A 19,243-nucleotide genomic window follows, 5' to 3' on the forward strand; every position below is an offset into this window, starting at 1 on the left:
CTGATTCTACACATTTTACATATGAAGATGACTACATGAAAAAAACAAAGCATGGAGAGAAGTAAAAAAGAAGGTTTAGCTGAGGGAGAAAATTTTTACTGATTGGCTATACATACGTATATGTGCAAATATTCAGTCTTGGTGTGAAAAAAAAGAATAATTAGGACTGTTAATCAATTGTAAATGCAGCTTTAGCTTCATTCATGTTTAATCTGACATTCAAGAATTCATAAAAATAGTGGTACTGTTCATGGACTTATTTAATGAGGTCTTGGGTCCAGCCATGATGATAAGACTGTACTTCTAGTTGCAGCTATAGAAAAAGCTATGATCAAGGACTTATATCTGTGAGCTGAAACGAAACCCAGTTGCTATTCTGAGAAACTCTAGAGTTGTAGAGTGGAGGAGAACATTTTCATGTATCACTTAAAAATTATACAAGGCTAGATTTCTAATTAGCTACATGTAGGACTGCAGCTAGGTCCTATAAAGGTTTTGGGAACCCACAAAGAAGGGAAAAATTTAAATACTAAAATAAAAAATAATAATATCATTGTGTCATAGAAATAAATAACAAATGTATGTATAGTAACAGAAAAAACGCCCATAGTGGTAGAATATTGACTTGAAACATCAATAAACAATGCATTTTCAATACTGTAGTGGTGATGCAAATCTTTGGAGAAACGATATCAATACATCACTTGTTACACTAGTCAACCCATGGTTTCCATGAACTCTCAAAAACAGCATATGAAGTTAAGGCTTTGTACTAATAGTGAGTCTTAATTAATGTGCTAGTTTCAGATGGATTAGGTGCCAGCCATTGCTTGCAGTATTAAAACAAATACATTTTAAGTGTCTTTTAAGTGTCTTTTGGTATATGATGTTTCTTCTAATGAATATTCTTTATTAAAACTGTCCCCTTTTTATGACCCTTTTTTATAGTTATCTGCTTTTTTTTTTTTTGCTTTTTTTGTGTTTTGCCCCCATTTTTGTTTTAGGACTCTTTACAAAACTTTTTACAGCTTTGTCCTGAAAATACGTTTCCTTTGTATGCTTTTTTGTTGCAGTTGCATTTTCTTTTTCACAGTTTTTTATACCCTCTTTAATTATGTCTTGTCAGACAGACAGGAGTCCGGCTTCACCTTTTTTGCCGATTTTTTCTACAACCTTCACTTTTTTGGCAACCCCTAATCCCATACTCTCTTATTCTGACAATGTCAGGCTTTTCTCTTTCATGAGACTCTTTGCTTTCCTTTCCTCAAGGGCTGATAATGTTATAATGAGTTGTTGGCCTACTCTTTTTTAGACTCAATCTTTGTAATATTACCAATCTCCTTCATATTATGTTGTTATTAATGCCCCCAGCCCCTTTGTTTTTTTTTATTATTTATTTATGTTGTTTGGGATAGCTTGTATTAGCTTGTTTCAGGAGAACTGGCTTTCTTCTTGCATTACATATGCAGGCAACTAAGCAGGACTTGACAGTGGATAGACTCTTCCTTTGTTTTCCATTATTTTATTGTTTTAATTCTAGCACTGTGTCTCTTTAACCACGTAAGCCCTGGACCATTTTGCTTGCCAAATACCAGGCCACTTTTTGTGATTCGGCACTGTGTTGTTTTAACTGACGATTGCACAGTCGTGCGACATGGCTCCCAAACACAGTTTACCTCCTTTTTTTTACCACAAATAGAGCTTTCTTTTGGTGGTATTTGATCACCTATGTGGTTTTAATTTTTTACGCTGTAAACAAAAATATAGCAAACATTTTGAAAAAAAATCTATATTTTAAAATGTTTACGCTAATAAATATCCTCAAAAATATATAAAAAAAAATATTTTTTTTCTCAGTTTAGGCCAATACGTATTCTTCTACATATTTTTGGTAAAAAAAAGGCAATAAGCGTATATTGATTGCGCAAAAGTTATAGCGTATACAAAATAGGGGATAGAATTATGGCATTTTTATTATAATTTTTTTTTTACTAGTAATGGCAGCAATCTGCAATTTTTATCGTGACTGCGACTTTATTGCGGACACATCGGAAAATGTTAACACATTTTTGGGACCATTGTCATTTTTACAGCGATCAGTGCTATAAAAATGCACTGATTACTGTGAAAATGACACTGGCAGTGAAGAGGTTAACCACTGGTTGGCGCTGAAGGGGTTAAGTGTGCCCTAGGGAGTGCTTCTTCCTGTAGGGGGAATGGGCTGTGTGTGACAGGACAGTGATCACTGATTCCGATTACAGGAAGCTGTGGTCACTGCCCTGTCCCTAGGAAGACTGGGGAAATGCTTGTTTACATAAGCATTTCCCCCTTCTTCCTCACCGTGACACAATCATGGGTATGCCTGTGGACATCGAGTCTGCGGGACACGCGGTCAGAGTCACGAAACTCGTGGCGGGCACGTGTGTCCACAAAGCCGTTTCTTAAAGGGGACATATATATACGTCCTTTTGCCTTCCCGTGCCATGCTGCAGATGTATATCTGCGTGCAGCGGGCGGCGAGCGGTTAATACAAATTTGTTCATAGTGACTAGTGATAAGCAAATCCACTTGAGTTTGATTGGAAGAGAGATTTGCGTTCAAAAGTCTGCAAATTGCCAACCTTAAAGGAGTTGTAAAGGATTTTTTTTTTTGCTGAAATGATTGTTTACAGGGTATAGAGACATAATAGTTAACTAATTCTATTTAAAAACGACTCAAAATAGATAAAAATCAATCATATAATGTACCTGCAGTTTCAGTTTGGTTTTTGCATGCTGTTTCCTGCTTATGTGATGTACAGAGACTCAGAGCCAATACAGGGCAGTGATGGTTTGTAAAACGAAACTGATTGGTGTTGAGGGGCTTTAGACACACAGTAATCACACCTCCTTGATTAGTGACCACAGAGAGAAAGCTCCCATGACTTTTTTTCATCAGGAAACAGACAACCAGGAAGTGTTCAAAATAGAGAAGGATTACAGCAACATCAGAGCAAAAACGAACAATGAGGACATGAAACCAGGACTGCAGTAAGGTAAAGGAAACTATTTAGCTAAAAAAAAAAATCCTTTAGTGACCCTTTAATGCAATCTGTATTGAAGTCAGTGGAGGCAAATCCTAAAAAATCAAGTCAAACAAAGGGCATGGGAAAAGGGCACTGTCGGGGGGCATATATACTAAAAATAAATAACAAAATTGCTGGCCGTTAAATTATATTTTTTACCTGCTTTGTTTCGTTTGTAAATAAAGCATTCGGGGGTTCACTTTATCTATACCAGAGCCTTATCCTAGATGAGGAACTTATATGGGTTGAAAGGGAAACTTCATAGAAAAAATCACCATGGGATTCCCCCTAAAAATTCATACCAGACCCTCCAATCAGTTGTTACCCCCTAACCTTCTAATTTACTCAAGTTGAATCTTTCAAAAATCTCTTTAGACTAACTGAGGTCTTTAGCTTAATTTTTTGGCAGCTCTTTAAATGTTGAAATGTTCAGATGTATATCGAGTGAGTAGTTATATAATTTAAATTTAAAAGTACTGTGTGAATTGCTCAGCCTATGGCTCTTTAACTGTGCAGATCACTAAAAAGAGACAGGAAGATTATTTATTGACCTGTAAGTAGCCCTCTCATTGCCTAATATACAAGAAATTAGGATTTCTGTTCCTCAGAAATGAAAATATTTGTGTCAATTGAGTAAAAAACATTGAACACCTGTCTATTGTTTATTGCTGGCTCTGTCACTTCCTCCCCCAGTGGCAATAGTTTGCAATAAGGGCTACCAAACCCTTTCAAAAACCCATCCAAAAAGAGATGCATAATAGTTTGTATGTTTCAATTTTTAAAGTCTATTGCATTTTGCTCTATAAAGAGAGTTACATGCCTGTAGATAACAGATCACACCTCTGTTTTATCTTTAACCGCTTTCCCGACCGCCGCATGTAGATATATACGTCGGCAGAATGGCACGTACAGGCACATTGGCGTACCTGTACGTCCCTGCTTTTCAGCGGGTCGGGGGTCCGATCGGGACCCCCCCCCGCTAAATGCGGTGGTCGGATTCCCTCGGGGAACGATCCGGGACGACGGCGCGGCTATTCTTTTTATAGCTGCTCCGTCGCGATCGTTCCCCGGAGCTGAAGAACGGGGAGAGCCGTATGTAAACACGGCTTCCCCGTGCTTCACTGTGGCGGCGTATCGATCGAGTCATCCCTTTTATAAGGAGACTCGATCGATGACGTCAGTCCTACAGCCACACCCCCCTACAGTTGTAAACACACACTAGGTGAACACTAAATCCTACAGCGCCCCCTGTGTTTAACTCCCAAACTGCAACTGTCATTTTCACAATAAACAATGCAATTTAAATGCATTTTTTGCTGTGAAAATGACAATGGTCCCAAAAATGTGTCAAAATTGTCCGAAGTGTCCGCCATAATGTCGCAGTCTAGAAAAAAATCGATGATCGCCGCCATTAGTAGTAAACAAAATATTTTTTTATAAAAATGCAATAAAACTATCCCCTATTTTGTAAACGCTATAAATTTTGCGCAAACCAATCGATAAACACTTATTGCGATTTTTTTCCCCAAAAATAGGTAGAAGAATACGTATCGGCCTAAACTGAGGAAAAAAAATTATATATGTTTTTGGGGGATATTTATTATAGCAAAAAGTAAAAAATATTGCATTTTTTTCAAAATTGTCGCTCTATTTTTGTTTATAGCGCAAAAAATAAAAACCGCAGAGGTGATCTGATCCATTTGTGGGAAAAAAAGGACGCCAATTTTGTTTGGGAGCCACGTCGCACGACCGCGCAATTGTCTGTTAAAGCGACGCAAAAAACCCTTGGGTCATGTAGCAGCATATTGGTCCGGTCCTTAAGTGGATAATAGGATTAACATAAATTTGTTTGTGTTTTTTTTGCCATCGAATGATTCAGCAAACTTTAGATTGCAGTTCAAGTACGCCTTTGGAAACAAAAACATTATAGAATACTTGTTAATAGTGCAAAGGGCTTAGCCATCAGCAAGGCTTCTCCTTTAAAACAGAATTCAAATACAGATTAAGTGATGTGCTCGAGGGTGTGTGACCACTTAAGGCTTGAGATTTATAACCCTCTGCATATTGCCATACACGCTTAAAAACACTTGCATCAATAATGGAATTCTTGGTTCACCCAAACCGTGACAACTGTTCTTCCTAGAAAAATATTTTTGTCAATTGAGTAAAAAACCTTAAACATCTGTCTCCTGCATATTTCTGGCTCTGTCACTTCCTCCTCTAATGGCAACAGTTTTGGACTATAGGCTACCACACCCTCCCAAAACATACCACAACTGTGACACCGGTTCTTTCTAGAAAATCACCAAAGTCATTGTTACACATTCACTCCATCCGCAGTTTTTAGCTTAGTTTGCTTAAAATAAACAATGGATACATGATCAATTATTTATGCCAGGTTTCTGAAGTTGAAATACGTAAAGTGATATGATGTGCCTTGTCAGACATCTATAAATGTGTCTTTGACCTTTTCAGTGGCTACATCAACCGATCAATGCAATCTATTCTTGCATATCGTTATCTTAAAATAGAGTAAATTGTTGCACAGCTTTGTATTGCTTGTTAGTTTTAACTTTGCTAGCATTCAAATATACTCAGTGAAAATATAATATATAATTTGAAATCTCTTGTAAGTAAATGTGGTTTGATGTGACTTATTTTGGTCATTTGAAATTAGAATCGCAGGTGGATCTTAATGACAATAATCGTGAAAGAAACTGAGCTATCACCAGGGTCTGACAATTTACGTCACAGTGAAGAGTAAAATACAGGGAATTAGATATACTGACTGACAATCATCCTAATTTAAGCATGCTCTGTGGTAATTGTCTTTCCCAAGCCATATTAATGAAAGTCTTGTCAACTGCCATCTGCTTTTCGTAATATAAATCAATAGATTTAGAAATCTTTTAAACCAATATTCATTATTTATAATACTAACATTACCAGTATTCAAACATATCACATAATTATTTTTGTACTAATCATTTTTTTTTTAAATAAATTTACTTTTCTGCTTAGATGAAGTTAAACTCATCTTGCACATTCTACTCATCTTGCAGAGGAACATTACAGTATAACATTTATGGGCTATATTTATATTTATAAACCAGTGGATGTGGCATTCACCAAGCATTCACTCTAGGTGAATCTGCTAGATACACATTTCCCATTAAAGTGATTAAATCACCTGCAGTGAATACGGTACTTTATGTCACATTTACTGCTTTATAATTATGCTTACATGTAAGAAAAAAAATCAGCCTAGCCTACTTACACCCTTAAGGCCTCGTACAGACTAGAGGATATCCACTGAAAACGGTCCGCCGGACCATTTCCAGCGGATAAATCCTCTGGCGGATTTTGATCTGATGGCTGTACACACCATCAGATCAAAACCCCCGCGGAATACATCCGCGGTGAAGTGGCCACGCCATCGCCGCGATGATGACGTGGCGACGTGCGCGACCCTGGAAGGTAAATACTTCCACGCATGCGTCGAATCATTACGACGCATGCGAGGGATGGGATCGGACGGACTTATCCAGTGAGTCTGTACAGACGACCGGATAAGTCCGCTGGACAGGATTCCAGCGGATAGATTTTTTAGCATGCTAAGAAATTTTTATCTGCTGGGAATCCATCGGCGTGATTTTTATCCGCTGGGAAATGTCCGCTCGGACGTACACACGACCGGATCTATCTGCTGGAACTGATCCACGGATCAATCCCAGCGGGTAAGTATTTTTGGTAATATAAATCAGGGCTGATTTTTCTTCTACTTTTTTAAACAAAAAGATAACAGTATTGGATTTCAGTTAATTTTTACTAGTCAATCCCACCAGGAAAACAGGCTGATATCCCCATTTTGGAGGGCAACATGCCATGGAAATACCAACGCCTACGTTATCTGTCAAAGCTCCAATGATGGGCACTAGGCTGCTCCATGCTGGTGTTGCCAAAAAGAAGAACAACAGGATTGCAGAGGGATTTAATATGCAATACCCCCTCTCCCTCATATCTGTGATATAAATTACTCCTTTGCAGCCACCAATAAGATCCAAACTTTGAGGACAGGTCTAATTCCAGGAGAAGAGCCTGGTCATAAATTATGTCAAAGTTGCATCAACATCTCTCCTCCAATCACAACAGAGTAAACTCTGTAGAGTATCACAGGCTGCATCCTGTGGTCTGAAATGTATGAATGCCCAGGGCACAATATGTAGTAGCCCTGAGGAGCATAACAGAGAGTAATAAGAAACCTGCAACTATTCTATGATGGTTTTTAAACACAAGGCCATTACCTGCAGTGGGATTTTAATAAAAATATAGCTTTGAAGGAAATTATACAGACAAAATAGAACTAAGGGTACACATGCCTAGTGCATTATCCATAGCACTTTATTAAAGGATATAAAGAGTGCATACTCACAAAAGTTAAAATGATAACAGCATTGTGTGTAAAGAAAAATGAAAAAAAAATTGCGATTAGAACCCCTTTAGTTTGAAATGTGTGTTATATAAACAGGTGGTATGTTTCAGGGAACCATGTCCCTTCATCAGATCATACCACTCTTCTCCCTCTTGTCTGTGCAGCAGTTCTGGAATGGACCAGAGCGATTCACCATGCAGGTGCTGACCGATCTGCTGGACCAGCTCTGTGGGCACTGACAGCTCAGAATCCCTGCAGGTAAGTACAGGTAAGTACAGCATAGGCCAAGGGGGAGGGGAGGGTATACAGTTTTAGTTCACGTTTTTATTTTTTACAAAGGTGAACTAACATTTTAAAGCTGATCCATCTATAGAGTGATATGCTTATTAAAGCTGAACTAAAATACACAATATAAGGCAACACTTCATTCTTTATCACATTATTATAATTTTTGTGCAAGTAACTGGATTTGACTTGATCTGTAAGTGTAACTGAACTACAACAGAAAAAAATAGGTCTCCTGCCCTGTGAGACAGGGCTGTGCTGTATGTAAAAGCTTGATGGACAGAAATACAGTACAATCATCTATATAGTTGTTGTTCTGGAGTTCAGATTTAAAATGTGTTCTCATTAGCTAATTGTCATAATTCCTAGGTTAAGCTAGGTTCATATTTAAAAAATAAAATACATGCACATGTTTTTTCAGGGAATAAAAAAGAAAAACAAAGCATTTTTTTTTTTTTTACAGGAGCCTGAAAAACAATTTTCCTATGAGCAGTGAATCACATGTGCAATGTCAGGCTTATGAATAAACTTCCTCCAGCTTCCTGAGTAAAATCATCTGGTGGCTGAAAATTATTTGATTGTCAATGTCCAGCAGGCCTATTTTGTGGAGCATAGTAAGCCATTCCTTAATTGGGGTGGGGGGGGGGGGTGGGGGAGTACCCCAATGGGACGGGATGGACTATTTCATGGCAATAACCATATGCATGACTAATAACTTAGGTAGTAGTAGGCTGTACATTGTAAGGAGAATCGGTGTACTGTAGGAAAAATTGAGCTGGGGTGTGATCTCAATTATAGGTGGTCACATGCGAGATGATGATGTGCACCTCAAACCAATAGGTTTGAAGGTGTGGGCATGATCACCAAATGTGTAGTAGTGTCCCACAATCGATCTGGCATCTCTAGCCGGTCTCTGGGATTTCCAGATGGAATTTATGTATTAATAATTCAGTGTGATTTATTTTGGACACTGTATATTCAGTATATCCTGTTCAAAAATGAAATCTATGTCAGTGACTGTAAAATGGAATCTAGCAATGTAAATGTGCAAAATTACACACTGATGGCTTGCAATGCATCAGACATAAATGTTGGGAATTAAATCAGCATGTTTCAAATTATTTATGTTATGCCCCTGGAACAGAAACCTATTGGTTGCAGGAAAGAATTACATCTGCCCATTTGTTGGAACAGATACATAACTCCATTGAAATGCTGTTTCTTAAGTATAATTGGTATGTTGAAGTTATTGTGTCATAAAGGAACAGTGTATGATAGAAAATGAAGCATTATTTTTAGACAAACAGTGCATGACAGTTCTTAGCTAAAGGGTATAAAATACTTCACTTTATAAATCACGCTAATACTCAGAAACTGAGACTGCAAATGACTTTTAAATGACCTTTATCAGTATCAGTGACTTCACTGGCACATGTCTCTTACATTCCAATTTGGTTTATTATTTAATTTCTTCTGATTTGTTCACATTCTGATCCAAGTTTACTTTTTTCTCACTCAGTATGCTTATTTCCATGCCAACAAAAAAAAAGAATCTGTCGATGGAGGTTGCTATAGCACCAGGAAAAAATCTAAGAACTGCAGGTCTTCAAAGTCATTTTAATACAGTTCTGCATTCCTTGTTATTTTATGAAATCTAAAGGACTTTTTTTCCAAGTAATAAGATGTGTACAATTAATTGGAAAATAAACATGCCTATTATCTAGATCTGTAGATACTTTGTTTCTAAGGAGCTTATATTGTTAATACCTTTGCTGTACATAGTCTGCATTGGTAAACTCACAAAAAAAACAGCGTTCATATTACTTTTATTGTAATTCCTCCCTGAATTTACACTAGAGAGATTTATTTTCCTTTTATGTCCCATTGAGAGTGGTTACTGAAAAAATAAGTTGAGGCTAATCCCCTTAACAGGTATATAGACATTATTAAAACTTGAATAATTCTATGCAGATTTAAAAGGAATATTTCTGTGTTCATTAATATCTAGATACCCAGACCAAATTTTGCATGGTCAGCATGTATTGGTTGCCTTAAAAATCATGCTATGACTTACTTTAAGAGCCGGTTCACACTGGGGCGAATCGTCAGGCGGCTCAGCCACCTGACGAGTCGCGTCCCATTCTATGCAATAGAAAGTTCTAAGACGCAAGTCGCTCCGACTTAGAAAAAGGTTCTTGTATGACTTCGGGGGCGGCTCGAGGCGACCTGCATTGACTTCTATACAGAGCTAATTTTGCAGGTCGCCTCTGAAGTCTTCTTCAGGACACCTTGCGGAGTCGCCCCCAAAGTCATGAACCGGCTAAGTGTGAACCGGCTCTAACACTTAGATTATTTTGATATTTTTTAAGGACATATTTGTTTTTAATTGGTGTGTTGTTTTAATAAAGATGCTACTTTTTTGTACACGATGACAAAGATCACTGGGCACTGTGTCGCCTGCTCATACCTCATTTAAACCTCTAATTGCCGTACTTCCATGTTGCAATTGCATGCATTGCATGGCAAATCATGGGTTTAGATCAGATGGTGAGATGACAACATATTACTTCCTCACCGCCTGTGAAACACAATCGGATCACTTTTTGGAGGAGCAGCAGTGTCTGCTGCATTTGTGAAAGAGCCCCTTGTTGCAATCTGCAGCAGCACCCATAGGGCTTATTCACACATAAAGTTGGGGGGTGGTAAAACCCTGTGTTTTAATCACAGTTCTACTTCCCCTAATCCTTAACTTCTTTAGCTGCTGAGGCAGCAGCCAAAGGTGTACACATGCTGCGGCAGGAATTAAGCTCTCTGCTTTTGGTGGGTGCTACCACCTACCAATCATGGCCCCTTCAAGTAAATGGAGCCACTCTGCAATCACTCTGCAACTGCATGGTTCTGCGAGGTCCAAGGGGTTAAAGCAGATGGTGAGAAATCAACACAATGCTGCCTGCTTTAGCTCCTTGTTTGCTGTACTGCACAAGGTTGCAGGGCACTTTCAGAGCAGCCTCATTCACTTGAAAGGGTCATTCTTGGCAGGTTATATACCTACTAATCATGACAGGGCATATAACTCCTGCTGCTGCTGTGGCATGTGTACATCCCTGGCCACTGCAGTTAACAGGAGGTATACTTGGGGTGGGGGTGGTAAAAACATGTTATCACCCCCAAATTGAAAATGTAAATGAACCATTACTGTTATGAGCCCTCTATAAGGCTACATTTGCACTGATGTGTCGTTTACCTGAACCGCAGGTGCAGCCCAGTGTATCTGCAACTTTCTTGGGAGAACTTTGTGGTGCACTTTCTGAAAGCGCACCAAAACTCCTGCATTCAAGAGTTTTGTTGTGCTTTCAGAAAGTGTACCAAACCTGCAGGATATAATAAAAGTATTTGGCTAAGCACAGAAAACCCGCAGGAAATCTTCAGGTACATTGCACTTCACCCGCAGTGTCGGTAAACCACAGCACATCAGTGTGAAAGCAGCTTTATATGGTTATACTATTCCCAGTGTAATGCTTCACACTCACCTGAAGATCTCTTATTTCCTGCTGGCACCACTCTGGAGACCGCTAGTTGAGATAAAAGATGGAGTGCAGTTGGTATCATTCTGCATGGGACAGAAGCCAGCACTACATAGGAGGCATTGGCTTATGCGTCTCTTGCTCCCTCTACAGCTCCAACTTTACAAGTAATCTCTCTGTATTGAACTTTGATTAATGCTCTGGGATAGAGGGTCAGCAAGCCCAGACCGTGATCTACCAGTCACCTGGCCGCAATCGACTGGTATGAATAAGTCACATGACGTGACGTGTGACGCAACACATAGGGGAAGGAGCTGAGTGACGCGATCAGCGGTGTTCTGGGGCTGACAGGAACCGTGTGAGCAGATTGCTCCACTGAGCTGATTTACAGGCTTTCTTGTTTCTCCTGGATATGTGAGTGCATTACACCTGTGTGGCTACGTATTACGGTCTTACTATACTGCACAATGAGTGCACCTCTGTCTGTGTTTTCTTCCATATGAGTCAAAATCAAGATTCTGAACAAGAAACTGGTATTGCATAGTCCCCGGAACAAAGTAGTTGGATAAATTGATTTAATTAGATACACGGACTGTCATCTCACTGTTTGTTGATCTGGAGATCTATGGAACATGATTAATCATTTCTGCTTGGACTATCATTTTTATTTATGTATTTATTGCACTAGTTTGTATATTGACTCCGCGAAGCAGACACATTTTTTTTTATATATATTGTTTATTTATATATTTATTGCAGGTTTTTCTGCGGAGCAGCTCAATATTTATATTTTTATTTATTTTCATCACTGTATCATTCACTAAAGCCTCGTACACACGATTGGTTAAACTGATGAGAATGGTCTGATGGACCGTTTTCATCGGTCCAAACCGATCGTGTGTGGGCGCCATCGGTTATTTATCCATCGGTTAAAAAAAAGCCAACTTGTTTTAAATTTAACCGATGGATTCCTAACCGATAGAAAAAAATGATCGTTTGTAGGCACGTCCATCAGTTAAAAATCCACGCATGCTCAGAATCAAGTCGACGCATGCTTGGAAACATTGAACTTCATTTTTTTCAGCACGTCGTTGTGTTTTACGTCACCGCGTTCTGACACAATCGTTTTTTTAACCGATGGTGTGTAGGCACGACTGACCATCAGTCAGCTTCATCGGTTAACCAATGAAAACGGTCCATCAGACTGTTTTCATCGGATGGACTGATCGTGTGTACAGGGCTTAAGGGTTGACTTTACTCTTTGGTCATCACCCCCCCTTATGATTGCAGGTTATATCATGTATTCCTCCTTTGTTGTTGTTTTCACTTGAATGTGCACCGTATTAGCGCTTTAGTATCACTTTTTATATCTACGGGTTGCTGACCCCCTCTGATTTGCTTGTGATCACTATGTCATAGACAACAAAGTAATCGCATGTCTGCGAGCCATTCTAATTGGTTCCTGACCAACAGTGGAGACCACAGTTGTGAGTGCCATCATTATTTGAGAGTCACCACCTATGCAAAATGTTTGTTAAATGCACCCAACCGGAGAACAAATATTAATGTATTCCCAGCATGGGGCACTGTGCTGAGAAATTATAATATACTGATTACCAGTGAAAAAGGGATTAGCTTGTCCCTTTAAGCAATTGTCTCCCTTCTCTTATGGTAAACCTCATCCCCATATAATCTCATGCACTGGATATGTTGGTTGTAAAGACAGTGGATTGCAAAAGAGCCTGGTGTCCAAGGCATATTCCTATAGTAGCAGCTTCATATCGACAAAGCTAGCCAGATATTTACAGAGAAAAACTTGCATTAATTTCTTTCTATCGGGTAACATCTGCATGTCTACTTGCCCATCTCTGCCAACCCCTACAATGACTTCTGCTCACCCAACAAATAAAATTAAAAATAATAACAACCAACCAACAAAACCATCTACAACTCTGCCCAGGGCTACATCACCAACCTCATCTCAAATTACCAATCAAACCATTCTGTTCATTTCTCCCAAGACCCACTGCTCTCTAGCTGACTTTTCACCTCCTCCCATGTTCACCCTTTAGGTCTCCTCCAGAGATTCTCTCATCCACTGGAACGCCCTACCCAAATCTGACTGATCTCATACTCTGTCCATCTTTAGGTGATGCCTGAAAACCCATCTCTTCAGGAAGGCATATCCTGCCACTAAATACTAAACTGTTTGTTTACTTTCTCCATCAGCTCATCCCTAACAGTTACTTCCTTCTGTTAACTTTGACCCTCTCTTAGATTGCAGGCTCTAACAACAGAGCCCTCTGATCTCTCTTGTATTAAATTGTATTGTCTCTCTCTATTTTGTAATGCGCTACACAAACTGTTGGCACTATATAAATCCTGTATAACAAGAATAATAATTAAAGGGTATGTTAAGGTATTTTTTTTTAAATAACAAACATTTTATACTTACCTCCACTGTGTAGCTCGTTTTGCACAGAGTGGCCCGAACCTGGTCTTCTGGGGTCCCTCGGCAGCTGTCTCGGCTCTCCCTTGCAAGAACTCATCACCTTCATGCGAGCAAGCTTGCATGGTGAGGATTTCTTGCAGGCGTGCTCCTGTGATACAGCTGGCGGCTATAGCTGCTCACTGTATCACTCGGCCCTGCTCCCGCTGTGCCGCATCATTGGATGTGATTGACAGCAGTGCCAGCCAATGGCTGCACTGCTTTCAATCAACCAATGAATGAGCCGAGAAGCCTGGCCGAGAAGCAATCGCGTTCACGGCGTGGGACTTTCGAGGCGTCAGGTAAGTAGGCTAGGGGGCCGCTAGTCAGCAGATATTTTTTCACTTTAATGCATAGAATGCATTAAGGTGAATATTTTTTAAACTTTTACAACCTCTTTAACTCCAAATATGTCACTTTTTTGTTCTCTCTTGGTTCCCATTTCCAAATCTTTTACCACCATAAAATGCTACTAATTCTACAGGTGAATATATCACAGATCAAATTGTATGTCATTAGAAGTTAGACATGGAAAAAAAAATCTGCACTTTGGAGTCACATTTGTGGACACTGTGAACAATTATGGACATTACTGAGTAATGGCATTCTTTTTGCAGCCTAAGTGCTTTCAAGCACATCTAAGGAACCAATTTTCTTAAGTGGACTGCTACAGTTATGAAATTGGTGTTATAATTTTTAAGTTGAAAAATAATGGGCATCTATATTTTACATTGGAATATTTAAAATATTTGAAAAAGACAGCTGTGAATGGAATTTATGCATTTTACTCCTTTAGCAATAGGTTTAAATGCCATAATAATGTTCAACCTCATGAGCACTCAAAAGATATGATATTTAAATAAGATGGTTACTGACATTTTATGATTAAGATTACGTTTCCTTCTGTTAGATTTTTTTATTTTTTTTTGCTTCAACTTTATCTTCATGTACAGGGATTTAATTCCAATGCTACTCACTAAAATGTCAGCGATCATCATTAAATATTTTAAGTTAGGTTTCTGGTTTCACAAATAATGTGATTTATTATGCATATAAAGTAGATACAGTATATCAACCACTGTAGCCATTTTAACACCTTTTAAATATAAAGACAAGATCAAAATTCATCCAGTTCAGAAGGAACTGTTCATTGCCCTCATTTCTTACCAGAAACTGATCATTAGATCAGCTTCTTTTGAATGGTCCTGCTGGAAATCCAGCACTTGATCAGTCGCTGTAACCCATGACTGAAGGGCTCATCAATGTATTCTGACAGGGAAGGTGTCCCGTTTGTCAAAATACCATGAGACAGATGGGGCAATTCCTGCATCCATCTCGCTTGTGTGCAATCTGTGAGATTTTATTTTTCATTAAGCTGTGTACCCAGCTTAAGTCTGATTTGTTTTGGACATAGTGGGAAAGAGTTACAGCCTCTGTGGGGATATGATTAATGTTTATGTAGCCATCATGGAGATTTTGTAGAAAGGGACAATTTAAACAAGAGCCAACTGACAAACCAGTATGTGTTTGAAGTGTGGGAGTAATCAGAGGAAACTCATACAAGCACAGGGTGAACCTGCAAACTCTAACCCTGGTAGAATTGTTTTATTTTTTCCAGACAAAAAACACAGGTATTGATCTAAGTTTCTTTCCATCCGTTCTCTTGAACTATAGTTAATGGCTCAAAAAACAGGATCTTGGATATATGGGTAAACAGTTACAATTTCCTTAAGATTGCCAGACATACTCTCTTTAATATTGTGGAAGACCAGAAATACCTTAGAACTGGTCCATTGTACCTTTCAAAAAGAAGGAGTAAGTTGATGAGGGTAAAAACAATGAGAGGTATATAATTGCAGATAAATAAGGATCGCAGAAGTTGTATTTCTATATTGCAAACACAGGTCCTACTTTATAAGGGAATATTTCAATTATAATCAGAGTTTTTGTGGTTCCATCACCAACATCAGTAGGAATTAATCCTCAAAAATTATTGCTAAGGTACATTGCAGAATGCATTTGTCTGAGGTCTTCAATTTAAATGTAACATTTTGCAATTCTTGGTCATATATATTAATATGATGCTGATAATTTTCTGTTCTTGGGCCTCATACACACGACTGAGGAACTCGTCGGAAAAGACACATTGTTTTCCTCGACGAGTACCTTGTTAGACTTGTCGAGAAACTCGACAAGCTTTCTTTGTGTACACACGGTCAAGACAAAATCTCCTCGTTCTCAAACGCGGTGACGTACAACACATACAATGGCAGGGGAAGTTCGATTCCACTGGCACAACCCTTGGGGCTGCTTTTGCTAATCTCATGTTACTGCGTGTTAAGTAAAAGTTTAGTAAGAGACGATTTGCACTTTTCAGTCTGTTACAGCGTGAAAAATGTGTTATCTCCATTACAAACGCTACTTTTACCGAAGGTGCGCTCCCGTCTCATACTTTATTCTGAGCATGCGCAGGTTTCTTAGCATACACACGCTCGCGTTTTTCGTTGAAAACCAGCCCGACGAGGAACACGATGTGGAAATTGAGACTCCCGTTGAGGAAAAAGAGAACTTGTTCTCTTTTTTCCTCGTCGAGTTCCTCGACAGTTTCCTCGATGAAAAAAGTACACAGGACCGTTTTCCTCGGCAAAAAAGCTCTCCCACCAAGTTTTGTTGGTATATGCCTACAGGATTCTGAACCTGCATGAACTTTATTGCAATTTGGAACTACAAACTTACATTTTGCATTTTATGGACTTTACTTTATATTAGAAATCAATTTCTGAATGTATTTTATTAGTTAAGAGTTTCTGGCGCAGCTTTATTTTTTTATGTATATCTTGCTCTGTGGATTGCACACAAGCTGCTGCCTTTGATAGTGTAATTTTTTGCATGTTTTTCTGTATTGTATTAGCGCAGTTTTTTGTTTTTTCCTTTGTATTCAAATTCAATCTGCATAAGAACTGACACCCACACATCAAAGCATTTTGATATTTACATAACTTCGTCCAAAAGCCATACCACAACTTGCATCAGGGCTAAGGTATCTTGCATGGAGGACTCAGGCAGGATGCTGTGATGCTTCCAAGAAGCTAGGTTTCAGCATCATGCTGGTCCCTCTGACCACCCATGATTTTTTGCCTGCATTGCATAGAGAATCATAGAAACCTAGTGTTGATTTCACTGGGTCTAAAATATAATGTAATGAAAAAGGAAATGTTTTATTTCAATAATGTATGTTGATCGGGGGGAAAGGAGGGGACATGGAAGGTAAAATATAGGAAAGGAGGAGACATGGAAGGTAAAATATAAACAGATGTAAATAATCTGAGGGTTGTAACAGCTATCAAAAATAAGTAATTAAAACACATAATTTTTATTTTAAATTTGTATGTAATGGTGCTACATATAGGTTAAATATATAGGGATACATATTGAAATATTAACATAAATATTAAATTAAATCCTAAAGAACAGGGATATGAGATACTGTATTAGTAAAAATGTGATCAAACATCATGAGCTGGAGGAATGAATGCATAGAGGGGAACCAGGCATCTAAAGCTCCTGGAAGTGTTTGTGTGCAGAAGAATTTTCAGCAATCTTAGCTGGTGAAGACAGTGGATCAGTGGCAAAAAGAAGGGTAAGTAATCCATTTATTTGCAGAGATGAATTTTCCCTTCTGCAATTTAAGTAATTAAAAAAATAGTATGGCTTGGTTGATGAAAGGGGATGTTCTAAGACCTAGTGTGACAAGCCATTATTAAACACTCTATGGAAAAAAAGTAATAATTGCGGAAATGTTTAAAAAATATCAAGAGTAGTAAAAAAGTAATAAAACAGAAAATATTAAGAAAAGCAGTAACAAAACAATAAAATGTATTAAAAAAAAATATAAAATAAAATGTGAAATGGCCAGATCGATTTGCTCATAACAACTAATTTGTTTTCATTTTTAGTCGGCATTAGTAAATAATAGTTTGAATTTTACAGATTAATATGGCAACAGGGGGTTGTTAGCTGCAAAGTACACATGCATAGCTGAAGCCAGGTGTGTTCCTATGGTGACAAAGGTTTACTTACTAAACAGGTTTATTTGTTAAGATAATAAGAAATAACGATACAATAAGAGAAGTAATCCTTATTAAAATAAAACTGAAATTATACACTAAATATTTCTAAAGCCCCTCTTGGTCTATAGATTCTACCAGTCCATCATGCTGCCTGTGTTTACACTGGCTCTCTTTGAGACAGCTGGGTACATGACTACTGTATAGGTAGCTTACAGTACCCTATTTAGTTTACCAACAGCACAGGATAACACTCATCTATCTCAAAGGGAGCTGAAGTACATCCCCGACTATGTCATTTACGACGAAACGTGCGTAGGAACAGCCGGATTTTGCGTGGAACGTCATTACGCTCACGAGGAGATACACACACACACGGAGACCAGCTGACAGGACTGGATCAGATCAAAACGCCACTTTCTGTCTATCCCATGCCGTTTTAATTCATCTTAACTGTAAGTGCAACCCAACCTTTATTAAATCCGCGATCTTTGCAGTACTTCACTATGGAGTGTTTTTGTTAATTTTTCCAATATATATGAGCCATATTATTCCTTTGTGTTGGGGACTGTTGCTGAGGATCTGCCCTTTCCATTCACATGCCGGAGAAAGTCTGATTGGGAAGACTAGAATCATCCCTGTGCCTTACTGACCGCTGATATAGCGGTCAGTGGATTCGGTAAGGAGACTACATTTCACTACCTGGGTGTCCCTTTTTGGTGGAAGAAGATTTTTTCAGTGCACCTCCCTTCTTTTTTCAAATTATTAACCACTTCTACTTGGGACTTTTACATTGATATAATATTGGTTTTAAATGTTTATTTTATATCATCTTATTCACATTTTTTTGAATTTGTCACTATTTTTCACTTATTTGGTTATTATCACTCAATATTTTTAGCGCTGTACCTTTTTTGTATTTGAAGTACACACAGATAACATGTAGGACTAATGCCGCGTACACACGATCGGTTCGTCTGATGAAAACTAGACCGTTTTCATCGGACAAACCAATCGTGTGTGAGCCCCATCGTTTTTTTCCCCATCGGTGAAAAAACTTAGAACCTGTTTTAAAATTATCTGATGGTTAAAAAAACTATAGAAAAAAAACGATCGTCCATCGGTTAAAAATCCATGCATGCTCAGAATCAAGTCGACGCATGCTTGGAAGCATTGAACTTCATTTTTCTCAGCATGTTGTAGTGTTTTACGTCACCGCGTTCTGACACAAATGCATTTTTAACTGATGGTGTGTAGGCAAGACTGATGAAAGTCAGCTTCATCGGATATCTGATGAAAAAATCCATCGGTGCGTTTTCATCGGATGAACTGATCGTGTGTACGTGGCATTATAGAAGATGCTACATACTGTACACTAGCTTG

General features: G+C 38.5%; 1 protein-coding gene across 1 annotated transcript in view; it reads right to left on the reverse strand.

The window, feature by feature from the left end:
- IL1RAPL1 (interleukin 1 receptor accessory protein like 1) overlaps positions 1 to 19,243 on the reverse strand; it is a 1,739,707-nt gene that overhangs the window by 445,820 nt on the left and 1,274,644 nt on the right. The gene's annotated exons all lie outside the window — the stretch shown is intronic.

Source organism: Rana temporaria, chromosome 2 (genome assembly GCF_905171775.1).
Source record: "Rana temporaria chromosome 2, aRanTem1.1, whole genome shotgun sequence".
Lineage (NCBI taxonomy): Eukaryota > Metazoa > Chordata > Amphibia > Anura > Ranidae > Rana > Rana temporaria.